Source organism: Amblyraja radiata, chromosome 7 (genome assembly GCF_010909765.2).
Source record: "Amblyraja radiata isolate CabotCenter1 chromosome 7, sAmbRad1.1.pri, whole genome shotgun sequence".
Classification (NCBI taxonomy): Eukaryota; Metazoa; Chordata; class Chondrichthyes; order Rajiformes; family Rajidae; genus Amblyraja; species Amblyraja radiata.
In genome coordinates, this window is record NC_045962.1 from 68,006,869 (window position 1) to 68,020,651 (window position 13,783).

The following is a 13,783-nucleotide window of genomic DNA, read 5'->3' on the forward strand; positions in this document are numbered from 1 at the left end:
GTTTGAGTGATTTCCCTGAAGGAGATGGTACCAAACTGATGCAACATATGTGTATGTGATTATCCCTACAGTGCTGGGTTACATGCGGCCCAGCGGTAGAGCTGCTGCCTTACAGCGCCAGAGACCCAGACTCGATGCTGACTATTCGTGCTGTCGGTACGGAGTTTGCACGTTCTCCCCATGACCTGCGTGGGTCACCGGGTGCACCAGTTTCCTCTGTCACTCCAAAGACGTACGGGTTTGTAGGTTAATTGGCTTGGTATAATTGTAAATTGGCCCTAATGTGTGTAGGATAGTGTTAATGTGGGGGGACCGCTGGTCGGCGCGGACTCTGTGGGCTGAAAGGCCTGCTTCTGTTCTGTATCTTTAAACTAAACTAAACAGGCTTTTGATTATTTTGCACTGAACCATATATTTATTGGGAATATTTATATATGTTGGGAACTATATATTTCCCAACCAAGCTGACTTGATCATGAGTCCATTGCCACCTCAGTTAATGCTCATATACTGTTGAACATAAGCATAGGGCATTTGGGCTGAATAACTACTTTTTGTCCTGTATATTCCATTCTATGTAATTCACATTGTGAGTTTGATATAGTGAGTTGTAACTCTCCCAATTGTTAACATTCCCCAGCAGAAGTCTGATCAAACAATCAAGTATCAATCTAAAGAAGAAGGGTCTCAACCTGAAACGTCACCCATTCAGCCTGAGGAAGGGTCTCGACCCAAAACGTCACCCATTCCTTCTCTCCAGAGATGCTGCCGGAGTTACTCCAGCAGTTTGTGTCTGTCTTCAGCTTACTTATGACACAGTCCCAACAAAACAGAAAATTATAGGATTTAGCTATAAATATATACGCCCAGAACCCAAACATTTCTTTACATAACAACCCCCTTTATGTAGTGTAGTGCTCTTCAGAATGAAAATTATCAGGAAATAAAATAATTAATATTTAGTGGTTCTACTTCTCTACAATCTGTTAAAATGATAAAGAAATTATCATAATAAATTTTCCAAACTGATTGGTTTTGCAAAATATCAAACAAGGCTTGCTGATATTTATGTCTGAATATGTTTTAAACATTTTTAATCATTTACCTTTGTGAACACTTAATTAAAATTACAAAACCAATTCTAATCTCGAGTCCAATTAATATGCAAATAAATGCAAATGTGGTAAAACTAGGTGGTGATTAAGTAGAGGACAGTTTATTTCATGTATACTTCAAATGTAAAAAAACAGATCTGCCACCCTTCTAGTGATTTCATTGGTACACTGTTATGTTTACGGAATGACTATGCAGTTTATAGTAAATCTACATATACTGTGACAATGTTGATGCAAAGGCTGTGTATTCCTGAAACGTTATGCTCCCAGGCTAGAGAATGGATGTGCAATGAAGTCATTCTTTCATATCTCAAATCACAGTAAGGTCAATGCAAAGTTAAATTTCAGGGTGCTTATTTACATGGTCATATATAATTCAAGTCAGTCTATCTCCGTGAGGCTGCGCTCATTCAGACGGCTTTTTACTGTATTACACAAGTCTTTGGATGTCTCTGAAGGAAAGGGTGTCCTTCAAAATTTCCAGTGATTAGAAGGCCAACAGATTTTGGATAACCCATTGACAAAACATGCATTTGTAAAGTGCATGAGTATATTTTAAAAACCTTCTGTGCATCCTTTTCCACAGACTAACATTTTTAAATATAGAAAATTCAATAATACTCACAATTAATAAGTTGATCCTCAGGGGGTGGAAGGAACGAGTGGAATCTTAATTTGATCCCACTTTGCTGCATTGACATTAACATCAAAGATCTCTTAAATCGACTTTTAAACAATCGTCAAGAAGTCTCTGTGTTTAGCGGACTTTAGAAGTTAATATCTCTGCAGCAAAATGGAAACCAATCAAGGGACTCGCTTCCGATATATTTATTAATGGTAAGCACTGCTCACGTCTAAATTTATTGAAGTCTCTAACTGTGGGGGATATACTGCATTAACCAGTTTCCCTGACTATGAAATTCTACAAGTTCACATTAAAAATAAAGAGATTGTTATAATTAAAAACAGTGGGATTTCCTGAAATGTTTTCCCTCTAATCATTTTTGTTTATTCATCATTTAAACTTTACTTTAGGTAATCTACTCAATGATGCATCAATTTTAAAAAAAAAGATAAAAGAACTCACTGGCTCTTGTTCACTGCAATTACCATTTGGTTGAATTTTAATTTTCAGAACTCGTCTGAAAGCGATGAAAAAGAGCACTGACAAAGCATTCCTTAAAAGGCCATCATTGACTCCTTAAACTCATACTGGTCATGCTGGCTAAGCACCATTTACAAGATGCGAGTAACTTGTTCATCAAAAAGAAAAAAAAACTAAACTGCAGATGCTAGAAATCTGATATAAAATGAAAAAATTCTGGGACTGCTCCGTGGATAGGACCACATCTCTGGAAAGAGCAACAGTTAACATTTCATGTTGATCTCTCATCAGAAATTAGTTTAGTTTAGTTTAGTTTAAGGATACAGCACTGAAATTGGCCCTTCGGCCCATCGATTCCGTGTCACCCAGTGATCCCCGCATACTAACACTATCCTACACACACTCGGGACAATTTACAAGTTTACCTAAGCCAATTAACCTACAAACCTGTACGTCTTTGCAGTGTGGGTGGAAACCGGAGCTCCCGGAAAAAAACCAAGCAGGTCATGGGGAGAATGTACAGACTTTGTACAGACAGCACCCATAGTCAGGAATCCGGGTCTCTGGCATTGTAAGGCAGCAACACTACCGCAGAACTACTGATCCGCCTTGAACTGGTAAAAGTTAAAAATAAAAACAAGTTTTAATTTGCAGGGAAGGGGAAGAAGCAGAGACACCAAGATAATCTATCTGTGGCAGGGTAATGATCAGAGAAGACTGAATGACTCAAATGATGGTGGTACTGGCTGAAAGAATGTGTTGAAGCTGTTGAACATTCAAAGATATATCTTTAGTTTAGAGATGCAACATGGAAGCCGGCTCCGGCCCACAAAGTCCACGCCGACCATCGATCACCCGACCATCGATCACACTAGATCTATATGATCCCACTTTTGCATCCACTCTCTACATACTAGGGGCAATTTACAGATATCAATGAACCCTCAAACCTGCACGTCTTTGGGATGTTGGAGGAAACCTAAGCACCCTGAGGATACCCACGCAGTCACAGGGAGAATGTGCAAACTTCACACAGATAGCACCCAAGGTCAGGATCGGACATGGGTCTCTGGGGGTGTGAGACTGCAGCTCTAACGCTGTGCCACTGTGCTGCCCCTGTGGAGAGATCTGGAGAAGAAGTTAATAACAGAAGATGAATAAAATCTGAAATCCCACAAGAGGATAAAAGTCTGATTATGTGAAATGTGACATAGAAGATTGGAGTGGTTAATTATCCAAAATAGTTGAATTTGATGCTGAATCCTTAAAGCGATTAAATCCTAAGCCCGAGGTGAGCTGGGACTGACTGTTCGTGGGAAACTATAAGAAGCTAACGATATAGTGATACGAGTGAGAGTAGGGTGGAGTATCACTGCCACAGGATATAGGTAAAAACAGAGAAGTTTGGAAACAGCGAGCTGGTCAGGCAGCATTTGTGGAGAGAGTATCAGAGTTAATGTTTCAGGTTCCTAAAACTAGTAAATATTAGTAAGGTCAGTGTATATCTTAATTATTTTCGTACTGATTTTTATCCACTCATCTCTCCCCTTTTCTAAATTATTCTTAGTTTTAACATTCCAGATACTATTGGAAAGTCTTCCATTCTCTAGTCTTCCCCCTCTGCCTCTCAGCCCAATTCCCATAACAACCATAATTATGCAGAAGGGTCTCGACCCAAACCGTCACCCATTCCTTCTCTCCAGAGATGCTGCCTGTCCCACTGAGTTACTCCAGCATTTTGTGTTTATTTATAATTATGCTGACTACTGTTCCTTCATACTCCATTGCTGACTAATGCCCCTGTCCCACATAGGAAACCTGAACGGAAACCTCTGGCGACTTTGCGTCCCACTCAAGGTTTCCGTGCGGTTCCCGGAGGTGGCAGGTGGTTGCCGGAGGTTGCAGGTAGTGGAAGCAGGTAGGGAGACTGACAAAAACCTCCGTGAACCGCACGGAAACCTTGGGTGGGGCGCAAAGTCTCCAGAGGTTTCCGTTCAGGTTTCCTAAGTGGGACAGGGGCATTACTTTACCAGGACCTGTTTTGGTGGGATCCAACTTCTTAATTTGACCTGTAGTCTGCATGTCATTCCTGGAAAGGAATCAGCTTTAGGCTCCAGACAGATCATTGCCAATTTTGATTCACATTCCCAGTTTCTGCCACATGTTTTAAATCAAACCATATCCCTCTCTGTCTAGCTTTCTTTACAGAAAAAAAGATTCTCAGCATTACCTGCCATTCTACCTGTCAGGCAAACGCAGCACAAATCCCCCAAGCTCTTTCTCCTCTCCCGCTCTAAGAGATTATTTTTCTTTAAACTTCCATTGTTGGTAACTTCTAAGAAAGGGTATTTCAAAGCTGTAACTAAAAATACTAATTTTGAACCAACCAAATTAGATTTACTTAGGCAAAAGGCCAATATCAGTTTCTAGTTCAAATCAATGTGAATTATCCAGCAAGTGCAGACCGAAACAGAAACAGATCATATTTTAGCTGAAATCATGCCTTGATTAATTCTCTACCATCTAACTGCTTAGGGATACAATCAGATACCGAAGATAGACACAAAAAGCTGGCATAACTCAGCGGGACAGGCAGCATCTCTGGAGAGAAGGAATGGGTGACGTTTGGGTCGAGACCTTCAAGGGTCTCGACCCAAAACATCACTCATTCCTTCTCTCCAGAGATGCTGCCTGTCCCGCTGAGTTACTCCAGCTTTTTGTGTCTATCTTCGGTTTAAAACAGCATCTGCAGTTCCTTCTTACTCACTGATATCCTATAAAGCCATTCACAAGCATTGTTTTAACAAATGCATGCAGGAGCCTGAAGTACAGTGTATGTGCAGACTTGGACGACACAGGAGGGATGATGCAATAAGCAAAATGTCTTAAAGGAACCTTTGATCCATCAGATATCAAAATAAGTTAGTCTGTAGAGCGGACTCGACCCAAGTCAGTTTGTTAACAGCCAGTCTATATTTGGTTCAAATTTAGAAAAACTATTTTTTGCTCATAATTAAATACAGCATACATGGCATACAGCATAATTTTCTAGTCATCAGTTGCAAATTATTAGTCAGGAAACACCATAAATGATGGGCTAATTACGAACTCTCATGCATGACTGTGCAACAAGAACAGAAAGTTAAATTTACAGGTAGTATAGGCTGTGCCAATGAGGTCCAAAGCTGAATTTAAAGTCATAACACCTGAAATTAAAACCGTATACCAATAGATGCCAAGGAGCAATTTTAAAGAGGTAATCTAATCTGTGGGTTCAGATGTCTGTCATAAATCACGAGCTTCACCCTTATGGTTTGTAATTTCATTTGAAATTCGTGATTAGTTTACTGCCCTTCTAATCACTCCCAGGTACCCATTGTGCTCTACTTCAAATATGCTGATTTCCACTGTAAACAGAAGTCCTTTCTACTCCAAAGATACTAGTCGCCATTATCGTACTTTGTCTGTAATAGTATAATTGAATCAATTTAGCATTCACCTTCTCCCAGATTACAAATTGGACTTTCCCACGAGATTTATCAGAATGTCTAAAGAACATCAGTATTAACAAATCATAATTCTGTGATCACTTTATGAAGCATAATTAGAGCCATAGAGCCTTACAACATGGAAACAGGCCCAACGGCCTGGCCCCTCAGGCCCAACTTGCCCACACCGGCCAACATGTCCCATCGACACTCATCCCACCTGCCTGCGTTTGGCTCATATCCCTCTAAACCTGTCTAAATTGTTCCCTCTTTTAACTATTAGCTATGATGGTACAGATGGTATTTTAAGATTTGATGTAGCTGAGACAGAGGATGGTTTGGTGTGGAATGTGCTGAACAATAAACATGTTTTGCTCAAATATCTATTTGATTGGAACTACTCAGTGTACACTGCATTTAGAGAATGCCACAGTGATGCAAGATACCATGAATAACATATCAGTTCCAAAAAAAACTCATAGCATCCCGGAGACATTTTATATGTTATCTTTTTGCACACACCTGCTAACAAATGGGAACTTTGAACAAAAAATGTTTGGCTGTAATATTGTAAAATTCTGAAATTTTATGTGTACACATTACACCTCTCTCCATGTCAAGAATCTCAGTAATAGTTCTCCTGGTTAATGTCCAGTTAATTTGTCTGAGAAACGAGGTGACATTATAGATAAAGCAGCAATAAGTACATGGAATCTACTCAAGCCACCCACAATGAAAGCGTGTGAGATTTTGTTGTGCAGAAAGAGTTCTATTCTGTAATGAATGAGCTACAGATTTAACAATTATGGACATTATAAGCCTGCAACATAACAATGTCAATTAAAAGACAATGCTTCTTTTAAATGAAACTGTTGCAAACATTCTAAAGGTGTTTTTAATGACACATCAATGCAACTTGATGAAAGGAATCTGTGTTTCACTTGGTTGCCTCCACTTTACAGCATAAATAAATCAGGCACCATAATCGCAATTGCATCCTAGACCCACTAAAATGTACGACTAGAACTCAGCTGATGAGATAAGGGAACCATCTGTAGCAAAGTAAATGCTGGAACCTTGCAAAGTGACATTGGACTCCCACAACCCAAACAAGAAACAAATGTTCTACTTGTGCAACACATAAAAACACGAAATTAAATCTCATACGTGAAACAAATGTAGATTATTATTTTCTTAAATGCTCTGATTTTTCCTTTATATAAAATGTACTTACCACTTCCAAGTATCCACCTTCTCCACAGGGATGTGATAATGTTCAATACAAGTATAACATTTCTCCTACAATTAGGCTATGAAAATCAACTTGGTCACCTGCTTCTGTGATGAGCAATGTAATGGCAGCCCAATGTCCAATATCTCAGAAATCAAAGTACAGATTAGAGTTACAAGCATTGAACTTCTGATCTGAACCATAGAAACATTGAAAATATGTGCAGGAGTAGGCCATTCGGCCCTTTGAGCCAACATTGCAATGGTTGATCATCCAAAATCAGTATCCCGTTCCTGCTTTCTCCCCATATTGCTTGATTCCATTAGCCCTAAGAGCTATATCTAACTCTTTCTTGAAAACATCTATTGAATTGGCCTCCACTGCCATCTGTGGCAGAGAATTCCACAGATTCACACCTTTCTGGGTGATTCTGGGTACATTCTGGGTACATTCTTTTAGGAAGGAGATGAGAAGGAATTTCTTTAGTCAGAGGGTGTTGAATCTGTGGAATTCTTTGCCACAGAAGGCTGTGGAGGCAAAGTCAGTGGATGAATTTAAGGCAGAGATAGATACATTCTTGATTGTCAGAGGTTATGGGGAGAAGGCGGAAGAATGGGGTTAGGATGGAGAGATAGATCAGCCATGATTGAATGGCAGAGCAGACATGATGGGTCAAATGGCCTAATTCTACTGATTTAACATGATCTTATGATCTTATGAACATACTCTAAGACTTGTCATTCCTTCTTCTTCCTGCTCCCATCCGGCAGAAGGTACAAATGTTTGAAAGTGCGCACCGCCAAACTTAAGAACAGCTTCTGTTATCAGGCTTTTGAATGGTCCTTCCATAAACTTGGGTACTGTTTGATTTACTGCTACCCATTGAGGACATTGGAACTGATATGCTACACTGCTGAGAATCATATTCTGTACTCTACATCTTCCCCTTTATTTATTGTACTTGAGTTTAAACTGATTGTATCTATGTACAATATACCTAATCTGTTTGGATAGCATGCAAAACAAAGTTTTTCACTGTTTCTCAGTACATGTGACAATAATAAACCTAAACTTAAATCTAAGCTTTTTGTTTAAAACATATTGTGGAAAATGATCTCTTTCGGAATTAAACACATCAAGTCCTCTTTGAGTTGAAAGATTTCATGCTTCTAGTATTTCTGCTTGAATACAGAATGAAAATGAAACAGTCAGGATGGATACAAGAAAATATTTCTGTAACTCACTTTCAATATAAATTAGGATATCAGATGAAAGTTTCAGGAGATTACATAACAGCCTGTATCATTTCCTAAATCTGTGTTCATTTGATTGCTTATAATGAGAGTATGTCTGAGAGTCATTTATGTTTGAACAGTGTGCTCTACCTCAATCTGAGTATACTCTTTGAAATCCTTTTCTTGCATCCCAATCTGGACTCTTCACTACTCCCCGATGAAGCCAAAGAACAAGCACAAAATGAGAAATGGCAGGGAATGTTCACCAAACCAGCAAAACATTCGATTAAAATGTTTTTCCAGCTTTTCACGGTTTAAAATAAAATTTCTCATCCTGAGGACTTGTTTTGTGAGACAATTCATGGGAACAAGCAATGTAAGAAAGAACTGGTTTACACCAAAGATGCTGGAGTAACTCAGCGGGTCAGGCAGCATCTCTGGCGAAAAGGAATAGGTGACGTTTCGGGTCGAGACCCTTCATCAGATGTCAGATCAGACCCTGCAGCCACCACAATCAGTCTGAAGAAAGGTCCCATCCGGAAACGTTGCCTGTCCACTTCCTTTAGAGACACTGTCCAGACCTACTGAACCTTGTGTTCCTAACCAGGATTGATGGTTTGACCATAGAAACAAAGAACTGCAGATGCTGATTTGCACCAAAGATAGATGAAGTGCTAGAGTAACTCAGCAGGTCAGGCAGCATCTCTGGAGAAAAAATATAGGTGACGTTTCAGATTGGGTCCCTTCTTCAGATTGAAAGTAGGGGGTGGGGGCTGGAGGAGAGGAGCAACTCGTTAGTTTAGTTTATTTTAGTTTAGTTTAGAGATACAACGTGGAAACAGGCCCTTTGCCCCACCGAGTCCGCACCGACTAGCAATCCCCACACACTTACATTACCCTAGGGACAATTTTACAATTATACCAAGCCAATTAACCTACAATCCTGTAAATCTTTGGAGTGTGGGTGGAAACTGAAGATCTCGGAAAAAGCCCATGTAGGTCACGGGGAGAACGTACAAACTCCGTACAGACAAGCACCCGTAGTCAGCATCGAACCAAGATCTCTGGCGCTGTAAGGCTGTAGCTCTACCAATACGCCACCATGCCGCTGTTACTCCAGCACTTTGTGCCCATCTTTGATGGTTTGATGATGTCAACTGCTCAGTGCAGCCAGCACTGCAAATTAACGTTGCTTAGATTTTTTAAATATTAACATAATTCAGTGAACAGACTATTCATGCTATATGTAGCCGGCTGCTGTGCATGGTTCAAGAGCTAACATATTTTCATGATAGTTAAAATGACATAGCAGGTTGGAAACGGCAATGAAACATAGAATTGCATTTTTGCGAGAGAGTGATTTGCAAATGTTGGTAACATAAGGCCATGAAGAGACTTGAGGAGGAGGAGGAGGATGAGGATGAGGATGAGGATGAGGAGGAGGATGAGGATGAGGATGAGGATGAGGATGAGGATGAGGATGAGGATGAGGATGAGGATGAGGATGAGGAGGAGGAGTGTTTAAATTCACTTATTTCATACTTGGGTATGCATTGGAGCTTTACAGATACAGATACTGGGAGAATGACTGTGGCCATTGGTTTTAGTGGGAAGTAATCTGCAGCATTCTGGATAACAAGTGGAAGGTTTGAAATATAACAATGAAGTAGGGGGGGGAAATGGAAGGCTGGGAACCAGGGAACGTGTTGGGGAAGATTGAGGATAAAACCACAGTAGGTATTAAAATAAAATCAAAAAATGCTAAACCCTACTTGGAAAAGAAAAGAGAATATGCTAATTATCAGAGGATGAGGTGAGGAGTGGGACATTCAGTGCTTTTTTTTTAAAAGAATGAATAAAAACTATTTTCAGTAATTGAATGGATTTATTGTATCTTTAAATTACCAAATCTATTGCACTGCTGTCACCATCTCAAACTTTGTTCAATCTTGGAAGAAAACATTTTACAGTTAAAGACTTCCCCAAGGTACATACTTGAGAACTACTGTATGTACAATAACGCTCAAACAGGCTTTCCTTTGTTTTCTTTTATTCACCACAGGAGTAAATGAGAGATATTTAATTTAGGAGTGGGACGTCTAAAGTAGCTGGACTCGGAGATTCTGTGAATAAGAAGGGTTAAGCAGAGCCATTTAGAAGAACAATGAATGGATTTGTATTTACAAAGGTGTCGTTTGCTACCTAAGTGTGTATTGAGAGAATGAGCTACAAAATAATACTGTTAAGCTAAACCTAACCTCACCATTATCAGAGAGTCTATGATGTTACTGTGAAAAGCTATTCAGCATCACCCACCAGGTCATCACTCTCAATGGCATAGGCTTCCAAAGAAATGAATAGGGTAGGGAATTTAGGCTTTTAAAAATGATACACTTTACCGAGAAGTGGAGTGTACATTCAGAGACAGACTAACTCAAGAGTGCCATTCTCTTTGCACTTGAGAACACAGGGAATTTCTGTATTAAATCACCACCAAATGGTGCTCCTTCATTGCAGAGAAGCTCTGAACAATTAGGAGTACCATTTGTGACTGCGAGACGCAGGTTTCAAACCAATAATCTCGCTGAAAAAAAAAACAAACAGGAAAGAATGAGCGGCGTCCATGTATTCTTTTTCAGCTGCGAGAAGGCGCACTTCAACCGCGAGAAGAGTGGGGGGTTGGGGAAGGGGTGGAGGAGGAGAGGATCTGAACTGCTGAAGGTTTTGGAGGAAGCCAGCTCTCATTTTAAGGAAACAAGGTTAGGCAAGAGAATGACAAGCCTATAAATTTTCACCATTGTATAACTTACAAAGTAATGTTACATTTGTGTTTGCAAGCCAGAAGTATTACTTTAAATAAGGCATCTTATTATTTCCTTCTGATTCTTTTCCTGCCCAAATTGGTGTTTGGTCTCAGCTTTCACCCACATCTTTGCTAATGCTCCCCTTGAAGCATTTTAAACGGTGCAAAACAACTTTACTTTCTCTCCTCTTGCAATGTCAGGGATAAGGTTCACCAGGTTGGTTGATGACATGGGGGACCAATTAGAAGAGATTAAGCAATCAGCCTAAATTCTCTCGAACTGACGAACAAGAGATGATCTCATTGAAACATGCAACATTCTACCAGGCCAGTGATGATCTGTCCCCTGGTTCGAGTGTCCAGAAACGAGGCTCTCATTCTCAAACTAAGGGTTCAGGTATTCAGGCCAGAAATAAGAAGAAAGTGTCCTTATCTGTAGGGTAATGAGTCATTGGGATTATCTACCATCGAGGACTGTGGCTCTGTTGCTGAGTATCTGCATGAAAAAGATTAATATATTTTTGGGTACTGAGGGAATAAAGGGATATGGATGAATTTGGAGGTAAAAAAAAAATGTCCTGCTTCTGTTTCTTGTGTTATTGTATGTGCTTATTATTGTGATTGGGCATTTGTTGGGTGAATCAATGACCATTAGTCTAGCATCCACAACAATTTGACATTGCAGTTTGGATGGCCAGTGCCCTGTGCCAAAATCTCCCTTTACCCTGAAACCAATTCATTATTTGCATATTTAGAACACTGCAGTAACCAGGCAAATAAACGATCAACATGTGCCTAAGTTTCTACTGGATTTGATTAGTGTAAACTCTGAAAATGATGGCATTCTATGGCAAGGTTGCTTGTAGTTGCAGCCAATTTTTCCCTCTGACAGGAAACAATTACTTCAAAGCAGTACATTTCAATTACTCCATTTCGAACAGACTCCAATGTTTGTGCAAAAACAGCAACAAGCAACAATTTACAGAAAGAAAGAGAGGTGGGCTGAAATGCACATTTCACATTAAGTTTTGTAACCACACAAGCTGTCGTTTAAAACAGGAATTTGATCAGGATTTACCAGGAGTGTCTGAACATTGGATCATTGTTCCCCAGAATGTCAGTCGATGCAAGACTGATAAGAAATATTAATGCTCAAGCCACACAGTCCGACCATTAACTGCACTTAAAAACAGATAAAAAGACAAAAGTTGTGTCAATGATTGGCAGTTGGACATACGAGTTAGGCCTGCTATTTAATAGTTTATATACCTGTTTTAAAGTGAAACTGCCAATCAATCCCACATAGTCATTGGGAACAATTTAAACTGTCAGGTCTCATTCCAACAAAGAGTGAACTGTTTGTAAAGAGTTTAAGGATTTTCATATTCTGCCTAGCTGTTTATTTCCTCAAAATCTATTTCCTTCATTTTATTTCTCTTTCTGCACACGATTAGATTCCACCACCCCGTTCCTTTATCAATCATCCCTTCACACTCATTAAAATCTATGGAGTTAGACAACTTGTCCTTATAGAAAACACATTTTCAAATGCTCTTGTGTAGGAAGGAACTAGAGATGCTGGTTTAAACCGAAGATAGACACAAAATGCTGGAGTAACTCAGCGGGTCAGACAGCATCTCTGGAGAAAAGGAACAGGTGATGTTTCGGGTCGAGAACCTTCTTCAGACCCTTCTTCTGTCTGAAGAAGGGTCACGACCCAAAACGTCACCTATTCCTTTTCTCCAGAGATGCTGTCTGACCCGCTGAGTTACTCCAGCTTTTTGTGTCTATCTTCCAAATGCTCTTGTTGTGCCCCCTATAATATTATTAGCTCAGGCTTCCAGCAACTTATGGAACAAAACAATGTCAAGCTGAGGAACAAGAGGAAACTATAAATAACAGGGTCATGGGATGCACTACCTACCACCCTCACCCCCATTAAACCTGGGCAAAGGAGAGGCTACAATTTTAAAATGGTGGTTGATGATATCAATGAATGTTTCTTGCAATGCAAAGCAAGGGTAAATGGACCCAGAGTAAAGTTGCCCGTATCACTTTGTCTGTAAGACTGCCAAGTAACATAAAAAAATTGGCTTGAGGACTGACCACAGTGTAAGAAATGTAAAGTCATCTATTTATTTTGGCGGGGATCATTTTAAAATAAAGAACTGTTGGTGCTGCAGCAGTGACATGAGCAGCTGCAGCTGTTGAGGTAGTGAAGCAACAGCAGCAGGCATGAAGTTAAACGAATGATCAAGAGATTCGGTGACAGTGGCAATGTATCTTCAGGATGCATCCTGGAGCATCCAGAGTTAGATATAGCCCTTAGGGCTAACGGAATCAAGGGATATGGGGAGAAAGCAGGAACGGGGTACTGATTTTGGATGATCAGCCATGATTATATTGAATGGTGGTGCTGGCATGAAGGGCCAAATGGCCTATTCCTGCACCTATTTTCTATGTTCTATGTTTTCTACATGTCCACCAGCAGTTGTTTAAAGCTTAGTGTCAGCATTCCTATCCATGAGCCAATTTTCTGGGTGTTTAACAATGGCGGTTAGGAGAGGGCCGGTGGGGGAAGCACGGAGTGGTAGAAATTTTATCTCCTTTCCACCAGGACGGAAGATGCTTAGTATATCAAACATTGTGATTAGTCAGCTGCATAATTCAAGGCTGACAGAGCCATTCAGATGAATTCCGAAGTTGTCTCAAAAGCTGTCAGAACTGATCCCACTTTCCCCCATTGTCTGGTCAAGAGGGAAAAACTCAAAGATGAGTCAATAGCTTCAGAGAGTTGCATTTCCAG

At 40.0% G+C, this 13,783-nt stretch overlaps 1 protein-coding gene across 2 annotated transcripts in view; it reads right to left on the reverse strand.

The window, feature by feature from the left end:
- gtdc1 (glycosyltransferase like domain containing 1) overlaps nucleotides 1-13,783 on the reverse strand; it is a 305,811-nt gene that overhangs the window by 100,279 nt on the left and 191,749 nt on the right. The gene's annotated exons all lie outside the window — the stretch shown is intronic.